The 17986-nt window shown below is 46.4% G+C and overlaps 1 long non-coding RNA gene across 1 annotated transcript in view; it reads right to left on the bottom strand.

Moving 5' to 3' along the window:
* LOC137422455 (uncharacterized) overlaps positions 1-17986 on the bottom strand; it is a 207295-nt gene that overhangs the window by 161170 nt on the left and 28139 nt on the right. Inside the window, exon 2 of the long non-coding RNA XR_010983470.2 lies at positions 16859-16955. This is a non-coding gene — a long non-coding RNA (uncharacterized LOC137422455). The remainder of the gene's footprint in view (positions 1-16858; positions 16956-17986) is intronic.

Here is a 17986-nt window from a genome sequence, read left to right as displayed (position 1 = left end):
AGAAGACGTTGAGCTCCGGAAACTGGAGTTGCAGTTACGGAGCCAGGAACGGATTAAAGAAGAAGAAAGGAAAGCAGAAGAGAGGAGAGAAGAGAAACAAGCAGAGGAAAGGAGAGTGGAACGAGAACTCCAGGAAAGGTTAGCAGAAGAAGAAAGGAAAGCAGAAAAGGAAAGAGCAGAAGAAGAAAGGAAAGCAGAAAAGGAAAGAGCAGAAGAAGAAAGGAAAGCAGAAAAGGAAAGAGCAGAAGAAGAAAGGAAAGCAGAAAAGGAAAGAGCGGAAGAAGAAAGGAAAGCAGAAGAGAGGAGGGAAGAGAAACAAGCGGAGGAAAGGAGAGTGGAACGAGAACTCCAGGAAAGGTTAGAAGGGAGAAAAGCAGAGGAGAGGAGAGCTGCAAGGGACCTCGAAGCAGAGGAGAGAAAAGCGGAAAGGGAATTAAAGGAACGTGACATGGAGCTTCAGCAAGAAATCAAATTCAAGGAGCTGGAGTTAATGAGAGAACGGGGAGAGGCACCACCCTTGCTGACGGGGTCGACACCTAACCAGAAAACCTGGGATGTGGGCAGACATGTGAGGCTGGTTCCACCGTTCAGTGAAAAAGAAGTCGTGAAATTTTTTCCACACTTTGAGAAAGTGGCTCGACAATTAAACTGGCCGGAGGAGGCATGGACCATACTCGTGCAAAGTGTGCTGGTGGGGAAAGCTCAGGAAATTTATTCGGCGCTACCAATGGACCAATGTGCAGATTATGAGGTACTGAAGAAGCACATCCTCAAGGCCTATGAGTTGGTTCCGGAAGCTTACAGGCAAAAATTCAGGAATGCCAGGAAGAGGGAGAGTGAGACCCATGTGGAGTTTGCCAGAGTGAAAGAAAACATGTTTGATCGGTGGTGTGAGTCAAAAGGAGTCGGGAAAGACTTCGAGGCATTGCGGGACTTGATCCTGGTGGAGGAATTCCAGCAGTGTGTCCACGAGGACATCAAAGTGTACCTGCAGGAAAAGAAGGTACCAAAGTTGTGGGACGCAGCCACCATGGCAGATGATTATGCCTTAACCCACCGAATAGGGGTCCACGAACCTAACTCCTCGCCTAGATCTCCGCAGGGGAGGTGGGGAACAGCAGGTGCGGAGAACGACCATACATGGCGGCGGCCTCGAGATGATTATGGGGACAACTATGATACCCCACCGGTTCGAAATCAGAGGGATGCGGGCCCAAGACAAACTTATAGTTCGGGGGGCCCGAGGCAGACCCCGAGTTTTTCCTCCGGACCTACTTGCGCGTTTTGCAAGAAACCTGGACACTTGATGTCCAGTTGTTACCTCATGAAAAGGGACAACCCAGAGCGGAGTCCGACTATTACAACTCCGAATGCGATGGCTAGCGTAAGAAATCGCCATCAAAAGGGTTACCAACCATTTATTTCAGAGGGGTTTGTGTCACTGGATGGAGCCTCGACTAACCGGAGACCGGTTAGGATATTGAGGGACACAGGGCCCATCAATCTTTAATGCTTGAAGGCATTTGCCATGGTCCGAGGAGACGGCAACGGGGGATAGTGTTCGTTTACAGGGGATCGGGGGTGGTGTTAGTGCTCCCCTTCAGGTCATCCAGTTGGAGTCCGATTTGGTGTCAGGACCGGTCACCGTCGGTTTACAAGCCACGCTTCCTGTAGAGGGTGTATCTGTGGTTATCGGGAATGATTTGGCCGGGGGTCAAGTTTATGGTAACCTGAGGGTTGGTAAAGAGCCCAGCAGGGAGAATAACACCACACCAGCTCGGGATGGCGACAAAAGTGCCAAGTTGTTTGTAGGGGGACTGAACTTCAAAACAGAGGAAGAAATTCTGACCTCTGTCTTCAACAGATATGGGCCGCTGGTGGAAGTGCGGGTGGTAAGAGACTGGGAAATGCAACAGTCAAGAGGGTTCGGCTTTGTCACGTTTGCCAGCACAAAAGACGCCAGAGAGGCAGAGAAGAATTGGAATGGCAAGGATTTGGAGGGTCGGACCATAACAGTAGGGAAGGCATTTCGTAGGCGTCGAGAGGTCTACAGGAGAGGACAACTGGGCGGTAGTTTTGGTGGGGGGCCGCAATCAAAATTATTATGGAGGCTCCCTGAGTTACGGCCGCTCCCGAAGGAAGGATTGGCAAAGTAGGGGCCGAGAAGGAGACCGCTATTCATGGGACTACAGGGACCAGTGGTCCAACCCTAATTATTAGGGAAGTTCTGAGAAGTTGAAGCACTGAAGGCGGCGGAGCCGCCGAGCCAAGATGCCTACACGAATTAACCGTGAACGCCGTTCCTAAAGGCGTCCATGTAGTGAACTTTCATGCACGGACTAACCGTGAACTCCACGTTCCTCAAGGCGCCCCTGTAGAGAACTTTCCTGCACGGACTAACCGTGAACTCCGCGTTCCTAAAGGCATCCATGTAGTGAATACTCGGCTTGGCCTCCCGGAAAAAGTGTTATCGAGTTGCTTAACTTTGGATCTTTGATCAACCCCTTAACCTTCATTCCCAAGAAACTCACGGTCAAAGTCAGAGGGTCATGAGATGGAGTTTGATTTGGCAGGGACAATGTCGTTGTTGGTACTTAGTCCAGAGGGAGTAATCTGGAGGGGTTGAGTTATCTGGTTTGTTTCTCCAAATTGGCCGGCGAAGAAAGTTTTCGCTGGGTTCAAACTTTCTTTCTTGAAGGGGGGGAGTGTTACATATTTATGTGAATGTATGGGAATTACCATTCAGGTCTTTGCTTATCCGTGTGGAGTATATTAAGTTGTTGTGGTTGGAGGGTCAGGAGCCCTTCGGAGGGAGTGGCCGGAAACGGAAGTGGCCGGAAACGGAAGTGACCGAAAAGGGAAGAAGAAAAGACACGAGGGAACAGGACGAGTATTCTTCTTGATCTTCCTCGCCCCGCGACGACAAAAGGTGGAATCGACCTCGCGCTGTGTGGAAAGAGAGGCGTTCCGAAACCCGTTTGGCGAGAGGAGTTACCTGGACGCGTAACTACCTTTTGACACGTCAAGTCCCCGTGAGTTCGTGCACGGAACCAAGCGGTCGCACGTTGGGCCACGCGCGCGTTGCAAACCGCGCTTGGTTTTGCCCCGTCTACAAGGACGCGTACGGGTCGCACGTTGAGCCTCGCACGCGTTGCAAACCGCGCTTGGTTTGCCCCGTCTACAAGGACGCGTACGGGTCGCACGTCGAGCCTCGCACGCGTTGCAACCCGCGCTTGGTTTTGCCCCGTCTACAAGGACGCGTACGGGTCGCACTGTGGGGCCTCGCGCGCGTTGGAAGCCGCACTGGATTTTGCCCCGTTGCTTGGCAAGGAGGGGCGCTGCAGCAGCTGTCCCCGGTACGAGACGGCACGTTTGGAGCACGTCCGCCCGGGGTTCGTTCAACCGCCCGTGTGCGGAGACGAGAGACATTGTGAGAGACATTGACCACGGAGGGAGTCAGGAGTGGGGCTCACGTGAGGAATATATAAGATGGCCATCTTAGAGTTAGTGTAGATGAGTTTGCATCTTTGTAATATTGATTGTGCATTGTTGATGGTTGTTGATTACTCAGGGAATATATTATTGATTATTCCGGATCCTTGGTGTGGGGTTTCTTCTTGAACGGAATTCATAGGGGTTGCGTTACGAAAGCTCATATATATCATCCTACTTGCTGGCGAAGGTCCTCTCACGGTCCGGGGTTCACCGAGACCAGGTAGTCACCGAGGGGACCACGTAACAAGTCTATATTTCTGGTCTATCATCAAGATGGCCGCGTCCGAGTGCGCAGACAAGTGCATGAAGCCCACAACGAAGATTGTATAGTGCCAAGAGTCCAAGCTGGAGGTGGTGGGGTAACCGTTTGGGCTGCTTTTTATGCAGGGGGCAAAACTGACCTGGTTGTTCTGAATGGAAACCTGAACCAGTTCAAGTACAGGGTCATTCTGGAAGAAACATTGCTTCCATTTGCTCGTGCAGCCTTTCAAGGAAACTTTGTCTTCCAAGATGACAATGCACGGCCTCATCGTGCTCGGATGATCCAACACTTTCTTGCTGACAGTGGTGTAGAGCATATGGAGTGGCCTGCCATGTCCCCGGATATGAATCCGATAGAGAACTTGTGGGCAAAATTAACGCGTCAAATCGACAACTTGGACCAGCAGCCTACCTCTGTGCGTGAATTGCAGCAGGCCGTTGTCACTGCATGGCAAGTGATTCCTGTCCAAACCTTGGCAAATCTCGTGAACAGCATGCCTCGAGATGTACCTGCTCTCCTGAATGCTCGTGGAGGTTACACGAAGTACTGAACTGTAATTTTACTGTCCGTAATCCCAGTCATAATTTAGCTTTTGTTTTTGTTGAAATATTTTTTGGCTAATGTGCAAAATAAAGAGATACTTCTGGAAAACGTACAGAAGTTTAACACAGTACTGTCCGTGAATTGAGTTCGATATCAGTTTACATCACTTTCAAGGATCAATTTATTTGCTTCGAAATGTCAAATGTCGTTTTTGTTTCTTTTAAAGGTCACATTAACAAAATCTAGAATAATTTCAACATAATTCCAATGAACTTTTGGTTCTAAGTCATCTTGAAAAGTAAGTTCACCCCCACAAAAAAAATATTCCATATTAAATGCCAAGTCTGTATATGTAGTCTTTAAAAAAAATAAAAATTGAAATTCGACTAAAACTAACTGTGTACGAGTTTTCTGAAAATCGTCACACCTCCCTGACGGACCCTGTACATTCCAACAACCAACAATAACATGCACCGATATATATATATATATATATATATATATATATATATATATATATATATATATATATATATATGTATGTATGTATGTATGTATGTATGTATATATATATATATACATATATATATATATATATACATATACATATACATATATATATATATATATATATATATATATATATATATATACGAGGTGTGTTCAAAAAGTATCCGACCTTTGTTCATAAAAAATACTCGTATTCAGATACAACAAACTTATACTAATGTCCTTCAAAGTAGTCCCCTTGGGCTGCCACACACTTCTCCCAACGGTTCTGCCACTGTCGGAAGCAGCGCTGGAACGCCTCTTTTGGGATGGCGTGCAGCTGGTCCGTCGCATTCCGCATGATGTCTTCTCTGGACTGAAATCTGGTCCCTTTCAGGGGCATTTTCAGCTTGGAGAAAAGCCAGAAGTCACACGGAGCCATGTCGGGAGAGTAGGGAGCCTGACGAAGCACAGGTGTGTTGTGTTTGGCCAAGAAACTCTGTATCAAATGTGAACAATGGGCGGGTGCATTATCGTGATGGAGCTGCCAATTTCCCGCTGCCCACAGGTCCGGCCGTTTGCGTCGCACAGCGTCACGAAGGCGATGCAGAACCTCTTGGTAATACTCCTTGGTGATGGTTGTGCCGTGTGACATGATGACATGGCTCCGTGTGACTTCTGGCTTTTCTCCAAGCTGAAAATGCCCCTGAAAGGGACCAGATTTCAGTCCAGAGAAGACATCATGCGGAATGCGACGGACCAGCTACGCGCCGTCCCAAAAGAGGCGTTCCAGCGCTGCTTCCGACAGTGGCAGAACCGTTGGGAGAAGTGTGTGGCAGCCCAAGGGGACTACTTTGAAGGACATTAGTATAAGTTTGTTGTATCTGGATACGAGTATTTTTTATGAACAAAGGTCGGATACTTTTTGAACACACCTCGTATATAGCATTGGTGGACATTTCCGGGACACATATTTTTTCACAGCACAGAGCATGCATGGTTCGAGTATCGTAGGGGTATTTCAGTGGCTGTTTGACCGATTTTGACGAATTAAAGGTTATCAGCGGCTGCACAACCCCCAACGTTCCATGAAAAGTGAAGATAGAATTAAAATCTGTGTTAATACAAGCACGTATGGCCAGCCTGCAGGAATCTCACCCAGTGAAAAATTAAATAATTACCCACTCGCCAACTGAGGTAACTCTATCAAAATTTATTTTAAACACTTATTCCCCTTGATGAGATTTACATTACATTACAATTTCAAGTCAATCAATGCATCGGTTCAAGAGAGAGAAGCTTTTTAAGATTGTCGTTCAATTATTTACTGCAGCCAATGATTAAACCAATCTTATACACTATCCAAACCAAGCCAATGCATGTGACTTATCGAAACTTCCCAAGTAACGTTTTAACTTCCCCACATGGGGAAGGTTTGTGTAAAGTTTCCACTCCATATCTTCATAAATGATGGAGGAGATAGGATTTAAAATTTATGCTTAAAAACGTCATAACTCCGAAATGATTCAACATACGATGTCATCATGTGGGAACGTTTTGTTCATCATGGGCATGTGATTGTGCATGCAAAGTTTGGGCTCGAACTGTTCAGCTGTTGCCAAGAAAAAGGGGTTTCGGTGTTTTTCACAAAAAACAATATGGCGGCCGAACCATGTGATGTATGACGTCAATATTTTGCATTCTGAATTTTTTTCACGAAGGTCATGCAAAAAAAACATCATATTCTTGGCATCAAGGGGTCTATTTGTCGCATTCTAACTTTGTAACGTTCGCAATTTTAATATCCTAAATAAACATGTTTTTTGGTCCCATTGCAGAGTTCTTTAGAATGAACCAGGACTCAATTTTTTCCATTGAGCCATTTCAGAGATATAGAGGGGCAAAGTTGAAGGTGTTTTCCAAGATGGCGCCCATATCACGTGATGGCGCCCATATGTCGTCATAATTAGCAGTAACAAATTATACATGTCTAGCCAATCACTTGGTGAAAATTTTGTTGTCAATCGGACAAACGGTTGCTGAGAACATTTATTTTAAAGTTTTCGAAAGTGAACGTCTGGCAGAAGAATAATAATAAACTCTAGGGAAAACAATAGTTACTCTGCATAACTAGAACGCATTCAATTGAGGTGCAATAATACCTTATACACAATTACCATACTCATCAAAAGCCAAAAACAGAAAAGTCATCAGCTGCCAAGACCATAAAACAAACTATAATCTTTGGATTGTATGAAACATACACAACTCACGCAACAACCCACTCCATCACACAAATCAGTAATCAATCAAGATGGAACAACCACAAACAAAATCAGCAATCAGACAACCTCATCAACTACTACGCTTCAATTAATCACAAATCCACTTTTCCCAGAAAGAGATCAATCAATAAAAGGAAAAATACATTGTAACTTGACAATGAAGTTCCACCACCTTTCAATTTTCAATCAGTTACAGAAAGGTTTTTTTTTAATGTCAAAAACTCCATTATGCAGGATCTGACAATATCTCAAATATCCACCAGAAACATCCAGGCACTTTCGGCATTTCTGCAAGTGAACTAAAAAATATACAGTACAACCTAAATTATATATGATTATACAGTATACTATCGAAATATACAGTATACTATAGGATATACAGTACTCATAGACACACAATACAATTCCCTCTTTATAGAAAAAAGCAATCATTATACCAACAGTGAAATCTAACATACCTACCAATAACCCAGCATAATATCGGCCCTACCAATAACCCATCATCATATCGACCCTACCATTAACACAGCATCATATCGACCCTACCAATAACCCACCATCATATCGACCCGACCAATAACCCACCATCATATCCCAGCATCATATCGGCCCTACCAATAACCCATCATCATATCGACCCTACCATTAACACAGCATCATATCGACCCTACCAATAACCCACCATCATATCCCAGCATCATATCGACCCTACCAATAACCCACCATCATATCCCAGCATCATATCGACCCTACCAATAACCCACCATCATATCGACCCGACCAATACCCCAGCATCATATCCCAGCATCATATCGACCCTACAAATAACCCAGCATCATATCGACCCTACCAATAACCCACCATCATATCCCAGCATCATATCGACCCTACAAATAACCCAGCATCATATCGACCCTACCAATAACCCACCATCATATCCCAGCATCATATCGACCCTACCAATACCCCAGCATCATATCGACCCTACCAATAACCCACCATCATATCCCAGCATCATATCGACCCTACAAATAACCCAGCATCATATCGACCCGACCAATACCCCAGCATCATATCGACCCGACCAACAATCCAGCATCATATCGACCCTACCAATACCCCAGCATTATATCGATCCGACCAACAATCCAGCATCATATCGGCCCATTTCTATCTTATACACCCCCAGTAAAATACTGAAAAGGCTCATACTAAACAATATGTCGCCTTTTATTCCTCCAACTCTATCGAAGCATGGCTTTCATCCACTACACTCAACAACCATTCATCTCTCTACATTAACACAATGCTTTCAAGATGGCTTCAAAATAAAACAATCTCCCACTGAGAATTCTTCTCATGGCAATATACAGGAATAAACCTTTTAACACCGTCCCAGTCATACTCATAAAAATGTCCTCTATATTCCATATCTATCTTATTATTTATATTATATAATATTATATTATATAATATTATAAATATAATATTGTAGTGGTTACCTTATTCACATGTCGCGGTTACCTTATTCACTTGTCGCGGTTAACATATCTGCATGTGACGGTTACCAATACGATGGGTTTGGTCTAACCTAGAGTCCCTGTATAAAGAGAGTTGCGCCATGCGCTGACCCGAGATTTCTGGTCACGTGATTTCGTGGCGCCATTTTGTGTCTAACTTCACCGTGCGTGAACGTCAGCTTGGTACGGGAATGTTGTTTATTGCCAAACAAAATGACTGGTTGTTCTGCTTTTGGTTGTTCAAACCAATCTGGGAAATATAAGATGTATAGATTTCCAAGTGATAAAGTCAGAAGACAAATTTGGGAAGCGAAAGTCAGACGAAAGAGCTGGAAAGCGATCGACTCCTCGAGACTCTGCCAGGTAGGCCCACGCCGCTTGATGATCGATGTTCAAAAGCAATTCTATCTGCTCGGTTTTTTTTTGGTTGTCTGTCCGTTGAAAACCCTTTTAAAGGGAAGTGATTTGTGTTTGTTTATAATCTTCAAGGAGCTGACCAAAAATGCATTTCCGTGGGAAGAACCCTGCTCAATTTTTTTTGGGTAGTCCTAGCGGACCGCATATTGTCATTGATTGATGAAATGTCCCGGTACAGTGACATTGCCTGGTCTGCGGTTGGGTAGTCTGCGGGCAATGTCACTGTACTTTTTCAGAGGGAATTAATTTTGATTTTATAGGGGTGGGAAACCCATGGTCCGTTTTGTTTTCAGTTGTCTGTCCGTCCATTCAAAACTTATTCCGAGGCAAGTTATTTTTTTGGTTTAAAATCTTTAGCCTAATCGGCAATCATAAAAGCAATTTTAGGGGGGGACCTGCTCAATTTTTTTGTGGGTTGTGCAGCCAAGTCGCCAGCTATGAAACATATTAATCGATCAGGCAATATCCATCAGAGTTCTGGGCAAGGGTGTAGTAATAAATGAACGTTTCAATCTTATTAGATGCCGATGACGTTTTCCTTATGTCAGAGACAGAAGCTGACTTGCAGCTTGTTAAATCATTACAATGGAAATTGAATATAAATGTCGATAAAACTAAAGTTGTACACTATAGAAATATGGCAATACCACGTACAGAATTTGTTTTAAGTGTGTTAGACTATATGTCGGCTGGAAGTCCTACACCGGAATTGCTCTCGGCACCCTTTTAAAAATATTGGATATGCCCACACTCCTTTCTAAAAGTTATTAAAATTCAGAGAACGACAGCATTGGTTTGTCTTACTTATAATGTTAGCTCTTATATGCAGTGTTGGCTTGTAATATGCATTGCCATACCACTTTTAAATTCACCACACAGCTCTTTTTCACGGCAATAGCTGAGTTTTTGACAAAACAAATATCACCTGTATGTAATAATAAGACTAAATATGTGCAGTAAAAAATTTTTTAGCAGGTTTAGAATATATCACCCCATATCGCGAATGTACATGTATATCTAATCCGACACACTTAGACACAAAATGGCGTCCAAATTTGAGTTGACACAACTCTCTATATACAGGGACTCTAGTCTAACCCACGCACACGGGCTTTTGGTTGTGTCGTCGTGACGCACGCGCGGCTGTTGGAGCCACGCCCTCCGAAGAGGGTTCTTGGTTTTATATAAGCCATTACGACTTCCGTTCGCGAGCAGTTGCTGGAGATTTCTGTACAATAAACAACCTTTGTACCCAACGAAATGGCCTCTTCTTGTCGTCTTCGGCAACTGCTAAAATATTATATTTATTGTATTGTATTGTTTTGTGTGTATATATAGCTGAGCTTGTATCTGTCTGTCCTAAGCACTGCCCAATCTACAGGCCACACCCTCCCTCCTCTCTTTCTCCTGCATCACAAGCACCGCCCCTTAGCCAGGTGATACCAATGGGCCAGAAATGGCCGCCATTTTGTCTCTCCACATATCTCTTTGGCTTAATCGGCCTCTGGTGCACATTTGAAGACTAAACAATGTAATGCGTCCTGTTCATATATTTACAATGTAAATGCTATTTCCATTTTGGACGCATGAGGGCGTGTCACAATGATACGGTTTCTGGGGTAGAAGAAGAGGAGTGAGATTTTGGCCGAGATTTGGAGTGAAGCTTGTTGTTGTACTCATGTGGTACAACCTTGATTCTTCTCATACACAACATGATGTGTCTTCTATCATTAAATAAAGGTACCACTTCAAGGAAATAATTGAATGCAGGGGAAACAAGGCAATGCATGTTTCGTTTGGAGTGATTGCGGCTGCAGTGTAATATCCACCCCCCCCAAAGAAGGTACTAAAGCGCGGTGTTACGCGCGCTGTTTGTAAACAAGGAGGAAGCGGACAACGCGGTAATTTGTAAGAGTCTTTATTCAAGAGCTCACTGTAACACTGAACTCTCAGGGCTGTGCGCCCCGTGTATATCGTGAGGCCACGCCTCTCTCCCGGGCGTGGCCCACCCCCACTTGGTGTGCGGGGTGATGTCACCACGTCAGTGCTTTCGTGTCCGCCACACGCGCCCCCCCAGAATCCCCGCGCACCTGAAGGGCCAGTTTGCGGGGCAAACGGATGACCCGGCCGAAGCGCCCCCTGGCGACTGGCGGCGTCTGGGATGCAGGGATGCCATCTGGGATGCCTCCGGCTGCCCCTGGGATGGGTGCAGGACCGGGGGGCGGCATGGCGGCGGGGCTGGGCGGTGCCGGGGGTCCGCCCGCAGGGGGGCGGCCCCGACGCGGGGGTCGGGCCACTGGCGGTGGATGGTCCACGTCGAGGTGGGCCGGCTTGAGGCGGTCCACAGAAACGCGGTCAGGATTACCGCCGATGTCCAGGGTGAAGTGCTTCACCCCGGTCTCCAGCACGCGGAAAGGCCCGTCGTACGGGGGCCGCAGTGGTGTCCGGTGGGCATCGTGGCGGACGAAGACGTACTCCGCCGTGCGAAGCTCCGGGGCGACGTGCGTCGGTGGGTGCCCGTGGCATGCCGTTGGCACCGGGGCGAACCTCTGGGTGGTCTCCTGCAGAGCGGAGCGCTGCTGTGCCGCGGACCATGGTGCCGTGGAGTCGGGGAGGAACTCGCCCGGCACCCGCAGCGGTTGCCCGAAGACCAACTCCGCCGCGGATGCGCGCAGGTCCTCCTTGGGCGCCGTCCGGAGGCCCAGCAGGACCCAGGGGAGCCTGTTGACCCAGCCGCCATCGCGGAGGGTGGCCCGGAGCGCGGCCTTCAATGAGCGGTGAAATCGCTCACACAGGCCGTTAACCTGGGGGTGGTAGGCCGTGGTTCGGTGCAGCCGGACCCCGAGCCCCTGCGCGACCGCCCCCCAGAGCTCCGAGGTGAACTGGGGGCCGCGGTCGGACAAGACCACGTCGGGGTCACCAGTAAAGCGCGGTGTTACGCGCACTGTTTGTAAACAAGGAGGAAGCGGACAACGCGGTAATTTGTAAGAGTCTTTATTCAAGAGCTCACTGTAACACTGAACTCTCAGGGCTGCGCGCCCCGTGTATATCGTGAGGCCACGCCTCTCTCCCGGGCGTGGCCCACCCCCACTTGGTGTGTGGGGTGATGTCACCACGTCAGTGCTTTCGTGTCCGCCACAGTACCGTACATTCTCAAAATTCAGAGGAAAGAGAATAGTGGTCTTTAAACAGTATTTTAAACAAATTTCAATGGTTGCTAGAAGATAGGGCAGCATGTACAATCATACTAATGTAATCATAAGACGTTAGACAAACAAACAAAACAAGAAGACGTCATGCGGAGCACGATACTTGTAAAATTCGCCCCACATCCTCCGCAAGAAAAAAAACTCCATTGATACAGCAAATTGTCCATTTCATCAAGATTAAAATTGACAATCTTGATCAAAGCTCGGGTCAATAGGAAGAAAAATGACGACTTTTTTAGATGAAAAAGGATGATTTTGGAAGGTTGACCTTGAGTTGACCGTTTGACCTAAAAAATAGTATGTTTCCCAATTTAGTGACTCGATATGCAAATGCTGTTCAATTTTCAAGTCAATCGGTTGAGAATTGACGGCTTCTTAGATGAAAATTGATGATTTTTAAAATTTGACCTTGAGTTGACCTTTGATATTTTGACCTCAAAAATAGTTAATTTCCCAATTTAGTGACTCAATATACAAATGCTGTTCAATTTTCAAGTCAATCGGATTTAAAATGGCGATTTTAGAAATTTGAACTCCAGATGACCTTTGACCTCAAAATCAACAGGCTTCTCAATTGGGACGACCTATTCAACTTGGTAAAGTTTTGTAACGATCGGCTTAGAATTGTGACCTGTAGGCCAGTGGCAAACAAACAGACAGACAAACAAACAGACGGAACCACAAACGCAACCGACCAATATACTTGAAAAATCGAATATTTTGGGGGGCAAACCCCCCTCCCCTCCCCCTTCCACCTCTGTACACTCCTTTAGGGTCCGATTTATTTCAATGTCGTGAACAAACTTTGGTACAATGGTACATCATGGCTGTTGGAGGTTGTCGTCAAGTTTCATCGGAATTGTATGTGTAGTTTCTGAGAAAAAGCAAATACCTATTTTGGGGGGGCAAACCCCCACCCCCCTGCCCCCCCACACAGATCGGTTCAGACCCCAATTTTTTAAATGCCAGGAATACAGTTGGTACATCATAGGTGATGAATGGAACGTTGTGATCAAATTTCATCGAAATTGTGTCTGTAGTTTCTGACAAAAAAGCAAATACCTATTTTTGGGGGCAACCCTGTAGACCCCTTCAGGGCCCAATTTTTTTTAATGCTGTGAAAAAACTTTGGTACATCACGGATGATGAAGGTTGTGGTCAAGTTTCATCGAAATTGTGTCTGTAGTTTCAGAAGCAAAAGCAAATTCCTATTTTGGGGGGTCAAACCTGGTCCACTTTGACCCCCAGTAGACCCCCTTAGACCCCGATTTTTTTAAATGCCGTGAACAAACTTTAGTCGCAACACAACAAATATCATTTGTGCCAAGTTTGGTCACAATCTCATCAGCAGTTTCCGAGAAGAAGTTGCAAGTGTTTACGGACGGACGGACGGACGGACGGACGGACAGACTGACGACGGTCCAGGTGAGCTAAAAAAAATAATGCTTTTGGTTGAAAATCAGGGTTATTTTCTCAAAGCAAATTAGATAATGTTGGGAGTGCTCTTCAAAACTTAATAGTTTTAAAGCTTTTATGATCATATAAGGACAATTTATTATTATTGATGACAAAAGGACATATAGTTAAAACACATCCACATGCGGAAGCAGGATATTATTTAATGAGTTATTCGGCCGAGAAATGACTACTTAGCTCTGTGATGTGGATGTCATCCAACAATGCAAATCGATGAGGCGGCCAACAATGCAAATCGATGAGGCTGCCAACAATGCAAATCGATGAGGATGCCAACAATGCAAATCGATGAGGATGCCAACAATGCAAATCGATGAGGATGCCAACAATGCAAATCGATAAGGATGCCAACAATGCAAATCGATGAGGATGCCAACAATGCAAATCGATGAGGATGCCAACAATGCAAATCGATAAGGATGCCAACAATGCAAATCGATGAGGATGCCAACAATGCAAATCGATGAGGATGCCAACAATGCAAATCGATGAGGATGCCAACAATGCAAATCGATGAGGATGCCAACAATGCAAATCGATGAGGATGCCAACAATGCAAATCGATGAGGATGCCAACAATGCAAATCGATGAGGATGCCAACAATGCAAATCGATGAGGATGCCAACAATGCAAATCGATGAGGATGCCAACAATGCAAATCGATGAGGATGCCAACAATGCAAATCGATGAGGATGCCAACAATGCAAATCGATGAGGATGCCAACAATGCAAATCGATGAGGATGCCAACAATGCAAATCGATGAGGATGCCAACAATGCAAATCGATGAGAATGCCAACAATGCAAATCGATGAGGATGCCAACAATGCAAATCGATGAGGATGCCAACAATGCAAATCGATGAGGATGCCAACAATGCAAATCGATGAGGATGCCAACAATGCAAATCGATGAGGATGCCAACAATGCAAATCGATGAGGATGCCAACAATGCAAATCGATGAGGATGCCAACAATGCAAATCGATGAGGATGCCAACAACACTGCATGCCCCCTCCCTTGGCACCACTTCGTGCAGCACGCTGATTGGATAGGACATGCATCCAATGAAAGTCCTGTTAATAATATTTCATCAGGTGACGCAGTCGTTTTTAATTGCTTGACCCCAATTATTGCCCAAATCAAGCTTGACCAAGGTGGAGAACTGGTATCTTCACACTCCTGAGGGCATTTCTAAATATGTGAACCATTTTTGCATCACACCGAATAGTACTGTATAAGTTGATTCAAAACGGTTCACTGGATCCTCGAGATGTATTTCCTTTGTTGATTGTTAAAACATGCCGACACTAGCTGGCCATATCTAGTTAAATTGGAGAGGAGGCTGGGGGGGGGGGGGGGGTTGCCCAAGTCAGCCCTGTAGAGTTTGATGGAGGGGTGGGGGCAGGAGCTCAGCTCGTAATATATTAGGTGGGGGCGGGAGGGAGGGGGCTGAGATCAATCACTAATAGATAGTTACATATCGTTCAATGGTGGAGACGTTAATTCGGCTGCTAGCATTAACTCATAGATACAAAGTATCGCACATACCTTTCAAAAAGAGTAAGCCATTGTGTGCCGGTCTCATTGTGTGCCAAATTCTAAATTCCTTTTTATGATGTAGAAGTGTAGAAGGCACATGTCAGTGACATAATCACACCACACTTCACCCCCTCCCCCCCCCAAAATGAAACCATTTGTGGTAGGGACATGTATGTTGGGATGAACAATATCGCTCAATGTCACCTTGATATAACTCAGGCAGAATTAGCTTTGCGACATGGGGATTAGCGAGGCACAGGAAATAGTATTGTTAGGGTTACGGTGCCGGGCAACGCAGGGACGCTTAACTGAGGGGATGGGGGATAAACAGAGATGGATGGGTGAGAGATAGAGAGGGGTGGGTGAGAGATAGAGAGGGGTGGGTGAGAGATAGAGAGGGGTGGGTGAGAGATAGAGAAGGTGGGTGAGAGATAGAGAGGGGTGGGTGAGAGATAGAGAGGGGTGGGTGAGAGATAGAGAGGGGTGGGTGAGAGATAGAGAGGGGTGGGTGAGAGATAGAGAGGGGTGGGTGAGAGATAGAGAAGGGTGGGTGAGAGATAGAGAGGGGTGGGTGAGAGATAGAGAGGGGTGGGTGAGAGATAGAGAGGGATGGGTGAGAGATAGAGAGGGGTGGGTGAGAGATAGAGAGGGGTGGGTGAGAGATAGAGAGGGGTGGGTGAGAGATAGAGAAGGGTGGGTGAGAGATAGAGAGGGGTGGGTGAGAGATAGAGAGGGGTGGGTGAGAGATAGAGAGGGATGGGTGAGAGATAGAGAGGGGTGGGTGAGAGATAGAGAGGGGTGGGTGAGAGATAGAGAGGGGTGGGTGAGAGATAGAGAAGGGTGGGTGAGAGATAGAGAGAGATGGGTGAGAGATAGAGAGGGATGGGTGAGAGATAGAGAGGGGTGGGTGAGAGATAGAGAGGGGTGGGTGAGAGATAGAGAGGGATGGGTGAGAGATAGAGAGGGGTGGGTGAGAGATAGAGAGGGGTGGGTGAGAGATAGAGAGGGGTGGGTGAGAGATAGAGAGGGGTGGGTGAGAGATAGAGAGGGGTGGGTGAGAGATAGAGAGGGGTGGGTGAGAGATAGAGAGGGGTGGGTGAGAGATAGAGAGGGGTGGGTGAGAGATAGAGAGGGGTGGGTGAGAGATAGAGAGGGGTGGGTGAGAGATAGAGAGGGATGGGTGAGAGATAGAGAGGGGTGGGTGAGAGATAGAGAGGGATGGGTGAGAGATAGAGAGGGGTGGGTGAGAGATAGAGAGGGATGGGTGAGAGATAGAGAGGGATGGGTGAGAGATAGAGAGGGGTGGGTGAGAGATAGAGAGGGGTGGGTGAGAGATAGAGAGGGGTGGGTGAGAGATAGAGAGGGGTGGGTGAGAGATAGAGAGGGGTGGGTGAGAGATAGAGAGGGGTGGGTGAGAGATAGAGAGGGATGGGTGAGAGATAGAGAGGGATGGGTGAGAGAGCAAGGTAGGAGGAGGTGAGAGAGCAAAAGGAGATTGAGGATAAGAGAAAAAGGGAGAGAAGGTGATGGGGAGTTAGCAAAGAGAATATGTTATGCTTTAATGAACACACACACCACACATACACACAAACACACATACAGGCAGCTCTCAACTTACGAATGGGTTACATTGCTGAAGTTTGTTGGTAAGTCGAATTGTTCGTAACTCAGAAATTTCCTTCTCCCCTCCTTATACATCGAGGCTCAATGAAAAGCTGCAACATAGAATGGATATGGACAAAAAACGAAAAGAACATCAGAAAGAGGAAGAAACTACCAAGAGAAGGGGAGAGTGATAAAATAAAGTGTCGGGTGACATTAAGAAAATCGGCATGTAGACCGAGATTCAAACACAGGCAAGGCACAGCCGAGAGGCGAGTGTGCAACTGGATGTTCAGTTTAACATCCATCTGAAGGACCACACACACACACACACACACACACACACACACACACACACACACACACACACACACACACACACACACACACACACACACACACACACACACATTGAAGAATACATAAAATTTAAACAAAATGTACACACGTCGAGTAAAAAGAAGAAGAATTTTATTGTTCATTCCTGTGATTGGATTCTGATCCATGCTGCAACAAATGAAAGGTGATAAAGAACCACCGTTCCACTTCACCAGTACGTACTCTGTGTATAATCTACGCCACCCCCTCTCCTTATAGACTCAGGCCTTACATAATTAGATTCCCCACTGCTCCATCTTCCAAGTTCCATTGCAGATCCATATAAAGTACCCCACGGACGGCACAGATAAAGTACACATGAATACAGACACACACACACACACACACACACACACACACACACACACACACACACGAGATGAAGGGATGGTTGGAAGTCTGGAGTGAGGAGGAAGGGAGGAGGGAGGAGGGGAGAAGGAGGGAGGGTTGGTTGTGAGGAAGAGGGAGGGGAAGGGGTTGCAACATGCAGGGGTTAAAGAGTCTTGGAACGACTCTTGCTCCCCCAAAACACCACCAGCATACCACACTCAGACACTCACCACATTGCCTTCCTTCCATTCCCCTTAACTTTGGACCAACATACGCCCACTGGGTTGCCTCTGGTGGGCAAGAGGCTACAATCACACCTCAAACTTCTCTCTCTCTGCCTCTCTAATTTCCCCGGAGTGAGTGAGGCACACCTATATTGTGCCGGCCTGTCGCTCACCAGCGGACAATGTCCAAGGGGTTCTTCTGTGCTTAGGGG

This window comes from Myxine glutinosa, chromosome 2 (genome assembly GCF_964187855.1).
Source record: "Myxine glutinosa chromosome 2, kmMyxGlut1.1, whole genome shotgun sequence".
NCBI lineage: Eukaryota > Metazoa > Chordata > Myxini > Myxiniformes > Myxinidae > Myxine > Myxine glutinosa.
This window is presented reverse-complemented; position numbering and strand designations above follow the sequence as displayed.